A 14596-nucleotide genomic window follows, 5' to 3' on the forward strand; every position below is an offset into this window, starting at 1 on the left:
CTCCTGCCCAACTTCCAGGGAGTTAGTCACCTGTTGAACACCTGGGACTCTTCTGCCTACCTCCACCTGAGTGATGTTGTGATCGGCCTGTGTGGGCCTGGGCAGTGGATGGAAAGGGCAGAGGAGGCTGACTGGTTTGTGTGGGGATGCAGAAAATGAAGACACAAAATTATGCCCCATAGACCACTGTCTTAAGTCAGCTCAGGCTGCCATAACAAGACACTACAGACTGGGTGGCTTAAAGAATAGACATTTATTTCTCACAGTTCTGGAGGATGGGGAGTCTGAGATGAAGGTGCCGGCAGATTTTGTTACTGGTGAGATCTTTCTTCCTGGCTTGTAGACAACCACCTTTTGGCTGTATCCTCACATGGTGGGAGCAGAAAGAGAGGGAGAAAGACATGGAGATCAAGATGGAGGAAGGGAGGGAGAGAGAGAGAAAGGAGGAGGGAATGATAAAGAGAGAGAGGGAGACAGAGGCGCAGCTTTCTCATGTCTCTTCTTATAAGGGCGTTAATTCCAGTCATGAGGGCTCCACTCTCATGATCTAATTACCGCCAAAGACCTCACCTCCTAATGCCATCACATTGGAGATTAGGGTTTCAATATACGAATTTAAGGTGAACACAAACATTCAGTTCATAGCAACCACCAACAAACTCACTAGCAGAGCCCCCGGTACAAGCATTGCAAATCAGAGCAGGATGATTTGGAGGGATCTGACAAAGAGGTTGAATGCATCATTGAGCAGGTAGAGAAGTATTTTTGGAGAGCTGATCCTTCTTGCCTACCTCCTAACCACTGAAAATTGTTGGAAGCCTAGCCTACCAAATGAAAGGTTTATTTCTTGAAACTTCTTTCAGGACTAATGTCAATCTTCATTTATATATTACTTAATTCCCATATGGCCATTCTGTTTTGGAGGAAATTATATGACCAGCATTTATGCAATCAATTTCAGAGTAATGACACGTGGTGCAAGGAGGCTCCATTGCAGTTTGTTAAAGGAGTTTCAGGCCCCATGCAGTGTTTCATCTCAGTCTATATATATCCAGATAATTGCTCACTGTGAAGTGAACTTAACAAAAGGTGTGCTGTCAGCTTTCCCAATTACTGTATCCATCTGCTTTTGTTTTTGAATTAAATTTTGCCTGTGGTAGCACACTGTACAGCAAATGTCTCTTCCTGGCCTGTTCTGTTTTCTTTGATTGATGTTATTTTTAGTTCAGCGTGTGCATAATGAGAATGAGGAAATAAAGAGATGTCTGATGATGAGGCTTAATGAGGGAGATTTTGAGAGTAAGTTTGATGGTTCCCTGAACTCTGTAGGTTGTGTAGTTGAAGTTGAAAACAGTGAACAGTATATAAAAAAAGAGCTAACTGAGTGCCTGCTGTAACAGAGACACTGTGTTAGGGGTTTACTTCTTCATCTCACGGGAACCTCCCCTTGGTCTCCTAGGACAGGCATTGACATCTTTGGCAGAGAAGGAAACTGACCCAGAGCAATCATGCACTCAAAAGTGTTGGTCTATGTAAGCGTGGATTGGGTGTGTGTGCGTGTGCAGGTGTGTCCATGTGTATGTGGGTGCATGTGTAAGTGTGCGCATGCAAGGGTGTGTGTGCATGTGTGTATATGTGTGTGGGGCTGTCAGGTACTTAAATTAGCATGGCTGCAGATAAGCAGAGCATACACAAAAGGAATAGTAAAAGCTAGTGCTTCCTGGGAGAGCATTTTCCAGTTTGTGGACACTCTGAGGATCAGAAAAAACCCATTAGAAGATGAGAGAAGGCACCAGAAACCAGAAGCAAAGCCTGCTATGTGATCAGTTATAATGAGATGTGAGTCTTGGTGTGAGGAGAGGAGCCTACATTACAGTTAGCAGAGATCATGGCTGGGATGGAGACCTTGAGATCAACAAGAGGGTTCACAAGGCTGGGTTCACAGCTAAAAATTATGAAAAAGAATCATTAATTTTTTTTCCTCCTACTTCACAGGCTGTCTCTTCTCAGTCTTTCTCCTCTTCCTGACCTCTAAACATTAGCAACCTCAGGGCCCTGTCCGTGGACCCCTGCCCTTCTCTGTTCTCACTCCCTGAGAGATCCTAACCTTTCCCACAGGTATAAACAAGTGATGTACTTAAACAGGTGATATGCACCTGGCCAGCCCAGAGCCTCTCCTGAGCTTCAGAGCTCCAGGAGCCTGTGTCCAATTGTCTTTTTGAATCATTAATTTTTGTTTGTCCAGTGCTGCTAAGTTCAAAATATTATGGGAAAAAATCTAGCAATTACGAGGACTAATAGACATAAAATGGACTGTAAGCTGGAAGAAGCATGTGCAGTTGTCTCTGAGCATAGGAACTAGCAACTTCCTGTACTGATGCTGCGGTACCTACCACTGTATCTAGGGCCACAGTAAGTCTGACCTGTAAATCCGAAGCTAGGGCTGCATCATACAAAGCTGTGGAAATCGTAAACACGGAGCAGAAAGCGTCAGCTTTGCAGTGCGTGTCCCTCATCTTCAGTGACGATGCTTGTCCTGTGAAGGAAGATGCTTGTCCATGAAGCTGAAGATGATGATGCTGGACGCACGGCCGCTCTTCCAAGTGTGCCTGAAGCTTGCTCTCTGACGACGGTAGCCTGGGGAGTGAGGAGGACAGCTCAGAGGTCCCGAAGCCTGGTGGGCTGAATTCTAATACCAAGCTCAGAGTTGACCGGCACGTGTCTTTGCAGGAAATAGGGACATTTTATTATTATTATTGTTATTTTTTGGTTGATAAGATTTTTTTTTTTTTTTGTGAGGAAGATCAGCCCTGAGCTAACATCCATGCTAATCCTCCTCTTTTTGCTGAGGAAGACTGGCTCTGAGCTAACATCTATTGCCAATCCTTCTCGTTTTTTTCCCCCAAAGCCCCAGTAGATAGTTGTATGTCATAGCTGCACATCTTTCTAGTTGCTGTATGTGGGACCCGGCCTCAGCACGGCCGGAGAAGCGGTGCGTCGGGGCGTGCCCGGGATCCGAACCCGGGCTGCCAGTAGCCGAGCGCGCACTTAACCACTAAGCCACGGGGCCGGCCTCAATAAGATTTTTTTTTAATTGCAGTAAACATTGGTTTATAATATTATATAAATTTCAGGTGTACATCATTATATTTCCATTTCTGTGTAGATTACATCATGTTCACCACCCAAAGACTATTTACAATCCATCACCACACACATGTGCCTAATCACTCCTTTCGCCCTCCTCCTTCTCCCCTTCCCCTCTGCTGACCACCAATCCAGTCTCTGTCTCTATGTGTTTGTTTGTTGTTGTTTTTATCTTCTACTTATGAGTGAGATAATACAGTATTTGACTTTACACCTCTGACTTATTTCGCTTACCCTCAAGGTCCATCCATGTTGTCACAAATGGCTAGATTTCATCTTTTTTATGGCTGAGTAGTATTCCATTGTGTATATACACAACATCTTCTTTATCCATTCGTCCCTTGATGGGCACTTAGGTTGTTTCCAAGTCTTGGCTATTGTGAATAATGCTGAAATGAACACAGGGGTGCGTGTATCTTTACACATTCATGTTTTCATTTTCTTTGGATAAATACCCAGCAGTGGAATAGCTGGATGGTATTGTAGTTCTATTCTTAATTTTTTGCGGAATCTCCATACTGTTTTCCATAGTGGCTGCACCAGTTTGCACTCCCACCAGCAATGTATGAGAGTTCCCTTCTCTCCACATTCTCTCCAACACTTGTTGTTTCCTGTATTGTTAATTATAGCTATTCTGACCGGAGTGAGGTGATATCTCATTGTAGTTTTGATTTGCATTTCCCTGATAGTTAATGATGTTGAACATCTTTTCATGTGCCTGTTGGCAATCTGTATTTATTCTTTGGAGAAATGTTTGTTCAGATCTTTTCCCCATTTTTTAATTGGGTTGTTAGTTTTTTTGTTGTTGAGATATATGAATTCTTTATATATTTTGGATATTAACCCCTTATCAGATATAAGGTTTGCAATTATTTTCTCCTAATTGTTAGGTTGCCTTTTTGTTTTGCTGATGGTTTCCTTTGCTGTGCAGAAGGCTTTTAGTTTGTAGTCCCATTTGTTTATTTTTTCTGTTGTTCCCCTTGCCCAGTGAGGCATGGTACTTGAAGATATGCTGCTAAGACTGATGTCGAAGAGCGTACTGCCTATGTTTTCTTCTAGAAGTTTCATGGTTTCAGGTCTTACATTGAAGCCTTTAATCCATTTTGAGTTAATTTTTGTGTAAGGTGTAAGATAATGGTCTGCTTTCATTTTTTTCATGTGCCTGTGCAGTTTTCCCAACACCATTTATTGAAGAGATTTTCAGTTTTCCATTGTATGTTCTTGGCTTCCTTGTCGAAAATTAGCTGTCTGTAGACATGTGGGTTTATTTCTGGGCTATTGATTCTGTTCCATTGATCTGTGTGTCTGTTTTTGTGCAGTACCATGCTGTTTTGGTTACTATAGCTTTGTAGTACATTTTGAAACCAGGAATGTGATACCTCCAGCTTTGTTCTTTTTTCTCAGGATTCCTTTGGCTATTTGGAGTCTTTTGTTGTCTCTATAAATTTTAGGATTCTTGGTTCTATTTCTGTGAAAAAAGATGTTGGAACTTTGATAGGGATTGCATTGACACTGTAGATTGCTTTAGGAACTATAGACATTTTAACTATGTTAATTCTTCCAATCCTAGAGCATGGAATACCTTCCCATTTCTTTGTGTATTCTTCGATTTCTTTCAACAATGTTGTATAGTTTTCAGTGTATAGATCTTTCACCTCTTTGGTTAAGGTTGTTCCTAGGTATTTTATTCTTTGTGTTGCAATTGTAAATGGGATTGTATTCTTAATTTCTCTTTCTGCTACTTCATTGTTAATGTATAGAAACACAACTGATTTTTGTATGTTGATTTTGTATCCTGCAACTTTACTATATTCATTTATTATTTCTAAAAGTTTGTTTTGGTGGATTCTTTAGGGTTTTCTATATATAAAATCATGTCATCTGTGAATAGTGACAGTTTCACTTCTTCCTTTCCAATTTGAATCTGTTTTATTTCTTTTTCTTGCCTGTTTGCTCTGCCTAGGACTTCCAATACTATGTTAAATAAGAGTGGTGAGAGTGGGCATCCTTGTCTTGTTCCTGTTCTTAGAGGGATAGCTTTCAGTTTTTCACCATTGAGAATGATATTAGCTGTGGGTTTGTCATATATGGCCTTTATTATGTTGAGGTACTTTCCTTCTATATTCATTTTATTCAGAACGTTTATCATAAATGGATGCCTTATCTTGTCAAATGCTTTCTCTGCATTGATTGAGATGATCTTGTGATTTTTATTCTTCATTTATTAATGTGGTGTATCATGTTGATTGATTTGCAGATGTTGAACCATCGCTGCATCCCTGGAATAAATCCCACTTGATCATGGAGGATGATCTTTTTAATGTATTATTGTATTTTATTTGCTAGTTGGGTATTTTTGCATCTATGTTCATCAGTGATATTGGCCTGTAATTTTCTATCTTTGTGTTGTCCTTGTCTCCTTTTGGTATCGGGATAATGTTGGCTTCATAGAATGAGTTAGGAAGCTTCCCCTCTTCTTCAAAATTTTGGAAGATTTTGAGAAAGATAGGTATTAAGTCTTCTTTGAATGTTTGGTAGAATTCACCAGGGAAGCCATCTGGTCCTGGACTTTTATTTTGGGGGAGGTTTTTGATTACTGTTTTGATCTCCTTACTGGTGATTGGTCTATTCAAATTCTCTATTTCTTCTTGATTCAGTTTTGGAAGGTTGTATAATTCTAAGAATTTATCCATTTCTTCTAGATTATCCTATTTATTGGCATATAGCTTTTCATAGTATTCTCTTATAATCTTTTGTATTTCTGAGATATCTGTTGTAATTTCTCCTCTTTCATTTCTGATTTTATTTATTTGAGACTTCTCTCTTTTTTTTTTTTTGGTGAGTCTAGCTAAAGGCTTGTTAATTTTGTTTATCTTTTCAAAGAACCAGTTCTTAATTTCATTGATTTTTTCTATTGTTTGTTTAGTCTCTATTTCATTTATTTCTGCTCTGATTTTTATTATTTCCTTCCTTCTACTGATTTTGGGCTTTATTTGTTCTTCTTTTTCCAGTTCCTTTAGGTGCACTGTTAAATTGTTTATTTGAGATTTTTCTTGTTTGTTGAGGTAGGCCTGTATTGCTGTAAACTTCCCTCTTAGAGCCACTTTTGCTGCATCTCATAAATTCTGGCATGTCATATTTTCATTTGTTTCCAGGTATTTAGGTTTTCTCCTTTGACTTCTTCATTGACCCAATCATTGTCCAGTAGCCTTTTATTTAACCTCCACATATTTGTGGTTTTCTGATTTTCTTCCTGTAGTTGATTGCTAGTTTCATATTTTTGTGGTTAGAAAAGATGTTTCGTATTATTTCAGTCTTCTTAAATTTATTGAGACTTGTTCTGTGGCCTAATATGTGATCAATCCTGTAGAATGTTCCATGTGCATTTGAGAAGAACGTGTATTCTTTGGTTTTTGGGTGGAATGTTCCGTACATATCGACTAAGTTCATCTGGTCTAATACGCTTTTTAAGGCCAATATTTCCTTATTGGTCTTATGTTTGGATGATCTATCCATTGGGGAAGTGGAGTGTTCAAGTCCCCTACTATTACGGTGTTACTGTCTATTTCTCTTTTACGTCTGTTAATAATTGCTTTATACATTTAAGTGCCCCTATGTTAGGTGCATAGATATTTACAAGTATTATATCCTCTTGTTGGATTGTTCCCTTTACCATGTGTTGCATTTCTTTGTCTCTTTTTACAGTTTTTGTTTTAAAGTCTATTTTGTCTGATATGAGTATTGCTACCCCAGCTTTCTTTCCATTTCCATTTGCTTGGCGTATCTTTTTCCATCTCTTCATGTTCAGTTTGTGATTGTCTTTAGGTCTGAAGTGTGTCTCTTGTATGCAGCATATATATGCGTCTTGTTTTTTTATCCAATCAGCCACCCTATGCCTTTTGATTGGAGCATTTAGTCCATTGATATTTAAAGTAGCTATTGATAAGTATGTACTTATTGCCATTGTGTTAACATTTTTTTTGGTGTTTTAGTAGCTCTTCTCTGTTCCTTTCTTCTTCTCTTGCTCTCTTCCTTTGTGGTATGATGGCTTTCTTCAGTATTGTGTTTGGCTTCCTTTCTCTTAATTTTGTATGTATTTATTATAGGTTTCTGGTTTGTGATTACCATGAGGTTCATATGTAATAACCTACATATATAGCAATTATATTAAGTTGATGGTCTCTTTAGTTTGACCTCTTTCTAAAAGCTCTGCTCTTTTAGTCACCTCCTCCCACATTTTATGTTTTTGATATCATATCTAACCTCTTTTTTTGTGTGTATGTATCCGTTACCCTCTTATCATGGAAATAGATAATTTTAGTACTTTTGTCTTTTGACCTTCATATTATCTTCATATTTGGTTGATCTTCTATCTTTACTGTATTTTTGCCTTTTCCTGTGATTTTATTGCTTTTTTTTTTAATAATTTTCTTAATCCTATTTGTGGTCTTCTCTTTCCCACTTAAATAATTCCCTTTAGCATTTCTTGTAAGTCTGGTTTCTTGGTAATAAACTCCTTTAATCTCTTCTTGTTTGGGAAACTCTTTACCTCCCCATCCATTCTGAATGATAACCTTGCTAGGTAGAGTATTCTTGGCTGTAGATTTTTTCCTTTAGCACTTTAAATATATGGTGCCACTCCCTTCTAGGCTGTAAGGTTTCTGCTGAGAAGTCAGCTGATAGCCTTATGGGGTTTCCTTTGTATGTAACTTGTTGCCTCTCTCTTGCAGCTTTTAGGATTCTCTCTTTATCTTTAATTCTGGACATTTTAATTATAATGTGTCTAGGCCTCTTTGGGTTTCTCTTGTTTGGTGCTCTCTGTACTTCCTGTACCTGGATGTCTGTTTCCTTCCTTAGCTTAGGAAAGTTTTCAGCTATTATTTCTTCAAATATTTCTTCTCTGCCCCTTTGTCTCGCTCATCTCCTTCTGGGACACCTATAATATGAATCTCAGTACACTTGATATTGTCCCAGAGGTTCTCATTCTTTTTAATTCTTTTTTCTTTTATGTGTTCAGCTTGGGTAATTTCCTCTAGTCTTTTATCCAGCTTGCTGAGCCATTGTTCTGTATCACCTACTCTGCTATTGAGTCCCTCTAGTGAATTTTTCATTTCCAGCATTGTATTCTTTATTTCTGATTGGTTATTTTTTTATATTTTCCAATTCTTTGTTGACATTCTCACTGAGTTTATCTATTCTTCTCCCAAGATGAGTGAGCATCCTTTTGAATTTTTATTTGAACTCTTTGTTGAGTAGATTATTTATTTCTGTTTCATTTAGTTCTTTTTCTGGGGTTTTGTCCTGTTCCCTTACTTGGGACATATTCCTTTGCCTCCTCATTTTGTCTCTTTCTCTGTGCTTATATCTATGTATTAGGTAGGTCAGTTACATCTCCTGATCTTGGAGAGGCGGCCTTATGTAAGAGATGGCTTATGAGGCCTAGCAATGTAGTTCCCTCTCATCACCAATTCCAAATATTCCAGGAGTGACCCCTCTCAGGGATACTTGTGTCTCTCTGTTGTGGCAGGGTTGCTCTTGCTGTAGGTGCCCAGGGAGGCTAGGCTGTCCCCCTAGCCAGCTGGTTGTAGTGCTCAGCTGAGTGTGGCTGCTGTGGACACTTCAGTCACTTTATCAGGTATGGGGACCCCCAGCTCAGTTGGCTGCAAAGTCTAATAGCACATTCCTATTGCAATTTTTCTGTGAAGTGAGTAGGCCCCCAACATGGCTGGTTGCTAGGCTTAGGGGATTACAATTTGTGTAGGCCTCTGGCCTGCAAGTCTCTTGTCAGCTTTCTCAAGATTGCAGCTGAGTTCGGCTGGCCACAAGCATGGGAGCATCCAATTGTTTCAGGCTTTGGAAGGTGGGGCCGATCCCCTATATGGCTGTTTGAGAAGCACAAGTCTGCAGCTGACAAGCCCACCACCCACAAGGCCACACACATCATCAACACAGTCCTGCCCTGTGTGCATGTCCTGACCCCTGAAGCAGACCCAGTCACCCCACTGCAGAGGCCCCACACACTCCACCAATGCCGCACACACTCCGCCTGCTCCTCGTGCCCTGCCCCCAGAGGTGGACTCACTGACCCAGCTGCAGAGGATCCAGGCACCCAGCCTACGTAGGACCACAAGTTGCCCGAGGGCTTTCTGTTGGATGGGGCCAGTCCCTAGGGTGGGCTGCCTGCCCTGGCTGAGCTGGATTAAATTGGTGCTCCAGTGGGTGGGGCAGACCCTGGGCCAACAGGCCAGAGGAAGAACTCCAATAGCATCTGTCAATGTCTGCGTCAGCACACCTGTACTAGGTCACAATAATGGTTGTTGCCAATGTCTCAGTCCCTGGAGAGGTCTCACCTCTCACCAAGATGCACCTAGACCCTATCAGGTGCACAGCAAAGGACTGTGCACCTTTCTTTCTGGTGATTTTAGGTTGCTTTCCAAAACGGGTGAGTTTGTGCATGGGCCCTTTAAGAGCAGAGCTTTTTTCCCTAATGTCTGATTGATAGCTTTTCTGGGGATATTCCCCATTGTTGTTAGTAGCCAGCAAAGGCAGAGAGTATGACACTTGTCTTGGTTGTGCTGAATACAAAAGATGCTTATAGCGGTAACTCTCCCTTGCTCAGGCCCCCCACTCCTCCAGGGAAGGCTGCATACTTTAGGATTGCTCCCGGGAGGCTGTGAAGCACCACAGCTTGCAAAGGTGGATTTTTTTCTCTCCAGAATGGAATTTCTGCCTCTTCCACCTCAGTCAGGACCGTCCCTGATTGTGGGGGTTCTTTTTATCCAGTTTTCAGTTCTCTCTCAGGGGTAATTGTTCCAAGAGTAGTTGTCAATTCATTGTGTCCGTGGGAGGAGGTGAGTTCAGGGTCTGCCTGCGCTGCCATCTTGACACCAACCAAGGGACATTTTATTAAATGTTTATGTGCCAGGCACATTTTCTGTACTAAATGTCATTTTCACAACAAGTTTGTGTGATATATGTTAACATATGTTATCACACAGATATATTGTCTTACAGTTGAGAAACTTGGGGCTCAGAGTATTTAAATAAATGAATCTTGTAGGTGACACACTTAGTAAATAGCAGAGACAAGGCTCAAATTGCGTTGGTCCTGCCTCCCAAGCCCTCATCCTGTGCTCCTTCCTCTAGACCCAGATGTTTCCTGGAGGGCAAGTCACACAGCTGTTTGTTCCTCTGTCAAGAAGGGCTGATGCCGCAGCTCACCGGGACAATCATAAGGAGGAGGTGAGAAAACGTAGGGGCAGTGGCAGCAGAGCACAAACATGCAGTAGTTGCTCAGCAAAAGTAATTTCTCTCAGTCCATCACTGTTGCCATCTCATAGTCCGCTGACAATTTCACACCCTCTCTCATTCCCTAAAGAACATCTCCAGGGCTAAGAACTGGGGTTCCCCCTATTTCAGGGCCAAGTAGAGTCACTCTGTCTCAGAGCGATGGAGCTTTCAGGCCTGGGGTGGGAGATGGGGAACTGAGCGACAGGACGTGTGTGGCCACGTATGAGTCCAGCTCTGCTATGGATTTGCCCTAATGGTGATGGCACAAGAACTTATGTGTATGTCCACCTAATGGAGCTGACGTAATGAGGCTAGGGTCCCACCCTGCCCCTCTCCTTCAAGGTGCAGGCACTCTGAAGAGGAGAGACAACCTCCGACCCCATACTGGAGAGGGGTCTCCTCCTTAGTGCCCGTTTACGGCCGTGTGCACCATCGCACTGGTCTCCGCCCATGGCTACCAGCAGCTCTCCCGGACCTCAGGTCCCCACACCACTGCTATGCTCGTTGGCAAAGGCTCCCCCAGCTCAGGCAGGCTGCTCAGAGGACAGTTGGCTGGTTTTGTGTTACTTTGTCCTGCAGACTGGGAGAGGAAAAGTACCACTTAAAACCGTGGCCTTTCTTGACCTACTCTCCACATACATGGTTTTCTGGACACTAATCCATGTTGCGAGAGATACAAATAAATACGTATTGAGAAGATAATGGTGAAAATGAATCTGTTGGTATTTTCCAATAAAGATATTTATCCCACTGTGTTAAAAAAAAGAAACATGTTGAGTTAAACCCATATTAGGTTAAACCTTTAAATACATTTCAGTACTTAAATTGTCAAAACCCACATCAAAACCCAGAAAAGCTAGAGTGTGTGTGTTTGGGAGGGAGGGTGGAGGCACAGTGTTTCCTTTAACTAAGTAATGTCTGAAAATAAAGGCTTGCCTGGAGCCCTGTGTCCTGGTTTACACAGGACAGGGGGAGTACTGGGGGGCCCCCTCCGGCAGCATCTGCTGTCATTTCCACCCACTCGAGGCAGGCCTGACCCCTCGCCCGCGTCTTCCTGAGGAGGAAGCCATCCCCCACAGCAGGCTGGTGATGACCCCTTCAGTCAGCGTTTTGTCAGGTGTTGGAGCAACTGCTGAGCACGTAACACAGAGCAGAGATGGAAACACCGTCAGTGCTCCTTCTACTTCCCTTGTGTGTTCCCTGAGGCTCTGTTTCTGCCAGCTTTGCCACCCAAATCAACACCAGCAAAAATCTCCCTATTGTCCCGTCACTCTGGCCCTCAACTTGCCCAGCCGAAGGTCACTGCATCCATCCCACCATCTCAGTTCTTCCTTCCACAAAGGTGAACATTTCAGTGCACGGCTGTTGCCTGGCGCAGCTTTCCCCCTTCATTTGGTAAATTGCTCCATCGCCATCTTTTCTCCTCTCGAGGAACCATGCCACCTGCCTTAGTGGCTTGGGGCCACCAGCCTAGCAAGGGATGGACAGGCGCCCCGGCAAGGCCAATCCTGTCCCCTTTCCAGAATGTGACTGCCGTGTGCACTGGTTGGAGACGGAGGACGGTGGAGCTGACTCCTTCATCAGCAGTGCCCCGCGTGGCCCCTTCAGGCATCGGTTCACGGTGCCGTGAGCCCGGGAGCTTCCCTGCTCCCGTCCCTGTGCCTGCCCTTTGCTCTGCCTCTTCTGTAGAGGCATCCACTGTTCTTCAAATCTCTTTCCTATTTAAGTTAGCTAAAATGATTTGTGTTGCTGGAAAATCAAGAACATTAAGTAACGGAAACATCAATGAGAATGTTACTTAAATGTATGTTTTCCCAATTTTTTGCTTGTACCTCTTAAATAAACTTAATTTCCCCAGCCATCAAATAAATGCCTGCTGTGACAAATACAGACAAGAAGCTTCATGATGAATCCATGCCCTCAGCAGAGTTCAGCCTCCACCCAAAACAAACAGGACGCTGGACGCCAAAGAAGCAGTCACACACGCGCTCGTCAAGTCACTGGCCCTCTGCCCAGGGAGGCCGTGGGCGGCCAGGGGGCCCTCCACAGAAGCTCCTGTCGGAAGGTCAGGCCTGCGGGGACAGTCCCTGCTTCCCTGCATCCCTGTTACGTCCCTTTTAATTGCTACCCCCGATCTCCACATCTTCAGACTGGCCTGACGGTGGCTCTGTTCCTGACTTTATTTCCGTCTTTGTCCAGCTGTCCCACCCTCAGCCTCGTCCGGTCCCGTGTCAGTTTGTCTGGTGCAGCCCAGGCAGCCCAGCCCCATCCTACACATGGTCACCAGGTTCCTCCCCGGAAACTCCACAGAATCACAGACATTTCATACCGGAAGGGGCTTAAAGGGTCGCAGAGCCTGCTGGCTTGAAAATTATATTTCGCTTCATGACTTTCTTCCCCAAATGTGTTTGCAAAAGCCTAAGGGGCTCCTTGGAATAATAGGCGCTCCAAGGAGCACAACTTGGAGACAGGGGTCCGTTTCAGCCTCCTCTCCTAAAACGTGAGGAAACGGAGGAGCAGAGAAGTGAAGCGTATGCTCCACATCGGCTAAGTTGGGGGCAGAGCTCAGAGGAACACTCAGGGCTTTTGTTTCCTACCACTTTTTCACTTTTTGTTAATTTAAAAATGATCTCTTTATCTGTAGAAATTTTCTATCTATATGCTTTTACGTCCCATTTCAGCATTATCCAAAATTTTAACTCAGCGTAACTAAAATAAATCAATTGGCTTTTTCAGGAAAGGGAAGCCAGGTAGGCACTTTTACTGGTCCTCTTTGAGGCCATATCTGAGAAGATTCTAGAAAGTAAAGAAGAGAGAAAGCATGCAGTAGGAAATACATGGCGTGGCACCCATGTGATATGTGCAGCTCTGGAGATGAGGCGCAATGTTTCCCAGTAAAATTACCCCCAGGAAGGGTCCTGGAGGAGATGGGGATCAACACATTTAGAGGTTTCTGGAAATGTTGAGAGGTGAGGGCAGCGAAGGACAGAGCTTGAGCTGTGAGAATGAGGGGCAGTGTCAGGCGGAGGGTCTGCCAGGCATTCAGTCCTAGGCCATGCGTGAATGCAATGTTTGATGTGGCTGTCAACTTGAGCCTCCCTCCAGAATTCCTGATCTGGTAGGTTTGGGGTGGGGCCCAAGAATTTACATTTCTAACAAGGTCTCCCTCATGCTGATGCATCGGTCTTACTTTGAGAGCCTACTGCTTTATAGTATTCATGATTATATGTTCATTGTGATTCTTACAATCAGTGTATGGTAAGAGTACTGTTCTGTTTTTCACATACTCCCAGAAATTCTGGAAGAATTCTGACAATATTCTGTGAAATTTATTACTGCACAAATTTGCCACCAAAATGCACTGGTTATCACCAATAAATGGCAATGTTATTGTTTTAATCATAATTATTATTTCTACATCCTATTGAATTTCAGACCTCAAAGAGATGCAGGAAAAAGATACACACCAATGTCTACTAACAAATATAAATTTGCTTGAAAACCTAATAAAAAGTAATTGGACTTGAGATATAAAAAGAAAAGATGCAAAAAGATAAAAGATCAAGTTTCAAGCCTCCTCTGACTTTTCCTGGCCCAGTTTATAGACATGCCCTACAGATACAGCGATCCTGCTCCTCCGACCACAAATCAGAGCAGAGTGTGCAGCCTGGCGTGGTATATTTCAACCCGCCCTTTTGAAGAAATCAGCAGTCCTGGTTAAACCCACTCCCTTCCGGGCGGCTGCTGGGGCCTCCCTGCTTGCTTCTCCCCTTTCCCTTTTGTGTTGTTTGAGGTCTGGGATCTGTGTCTGAGAGCCCCTTATGGGCCTTCAGCTGTCTGCTCCTTTCCTCGTGGACTCAGCACCTCTCAGTGGAGTGGAAGGAGCCTGGGGTGGAGGAGGGTCTTCTGGGGTGGGTGCATGGGAGGGGAGAGGAGGAACCACCTCCCACCTGCCCAAGAGCAGAACGATGAACACAAGCGTGACAGCTGCCTTGCTCCTGGAACCCAAATCACCTGATCGAACATCCTCAGCTCTTAGGTCTCTTGAAGGGGCTCTTTCCTGTCTCCCCAGGAATAATAATGAAACCGAACCTGTGAAGACGGGAGAAGCCTTATGGGCAATTTGGTGGGTCTAGAGCAGAGTCTCTTGCTCCTGATT

At 43.2% G+C, this 14596-nt stretch overlaps 1 long non-coding RNA gene across 1 annotated transcript in view; it reads left to right on the plus strand.

Moving 5' to 3' along the window:
- LOC131400093 (uncharacterized) overlaps nucleotides 1-13953 on the plus strand; it is a 59346-nt gene extending 45393 nt beyond the window's left edge. Inside the window, exons 2-3 of the long non-coding RNA XR_009217292.1 lie at nucleotides 10294-10389; nucleotides 12296-13953. This is a non-coding gene — a long non-coding RNA (uncharacterized LOC131400093). The remainder of the gene's footprint in view (nucleotides 1-10293; nucleotides 10390-12295) is intronic.
- The last annotated feature ends 643 nt before the right edge of the window (nucleotides 13954-14596 follow it).

This window comes from Diceros bicornis, chromosome 41 (assembly GCF_020826845.1).
Source record: "Diceros bicornis minor isolate mBicDic1 chromosome 41, mDicBic1.mat.cur, whole genome shotgun sequence".
Lineage (NCBI taxonomy): Eukaryota > Metazoa > Chordata > Mammalia > Perissodactyla > Rhinocerotidae > Diceros > Diceros bicornis.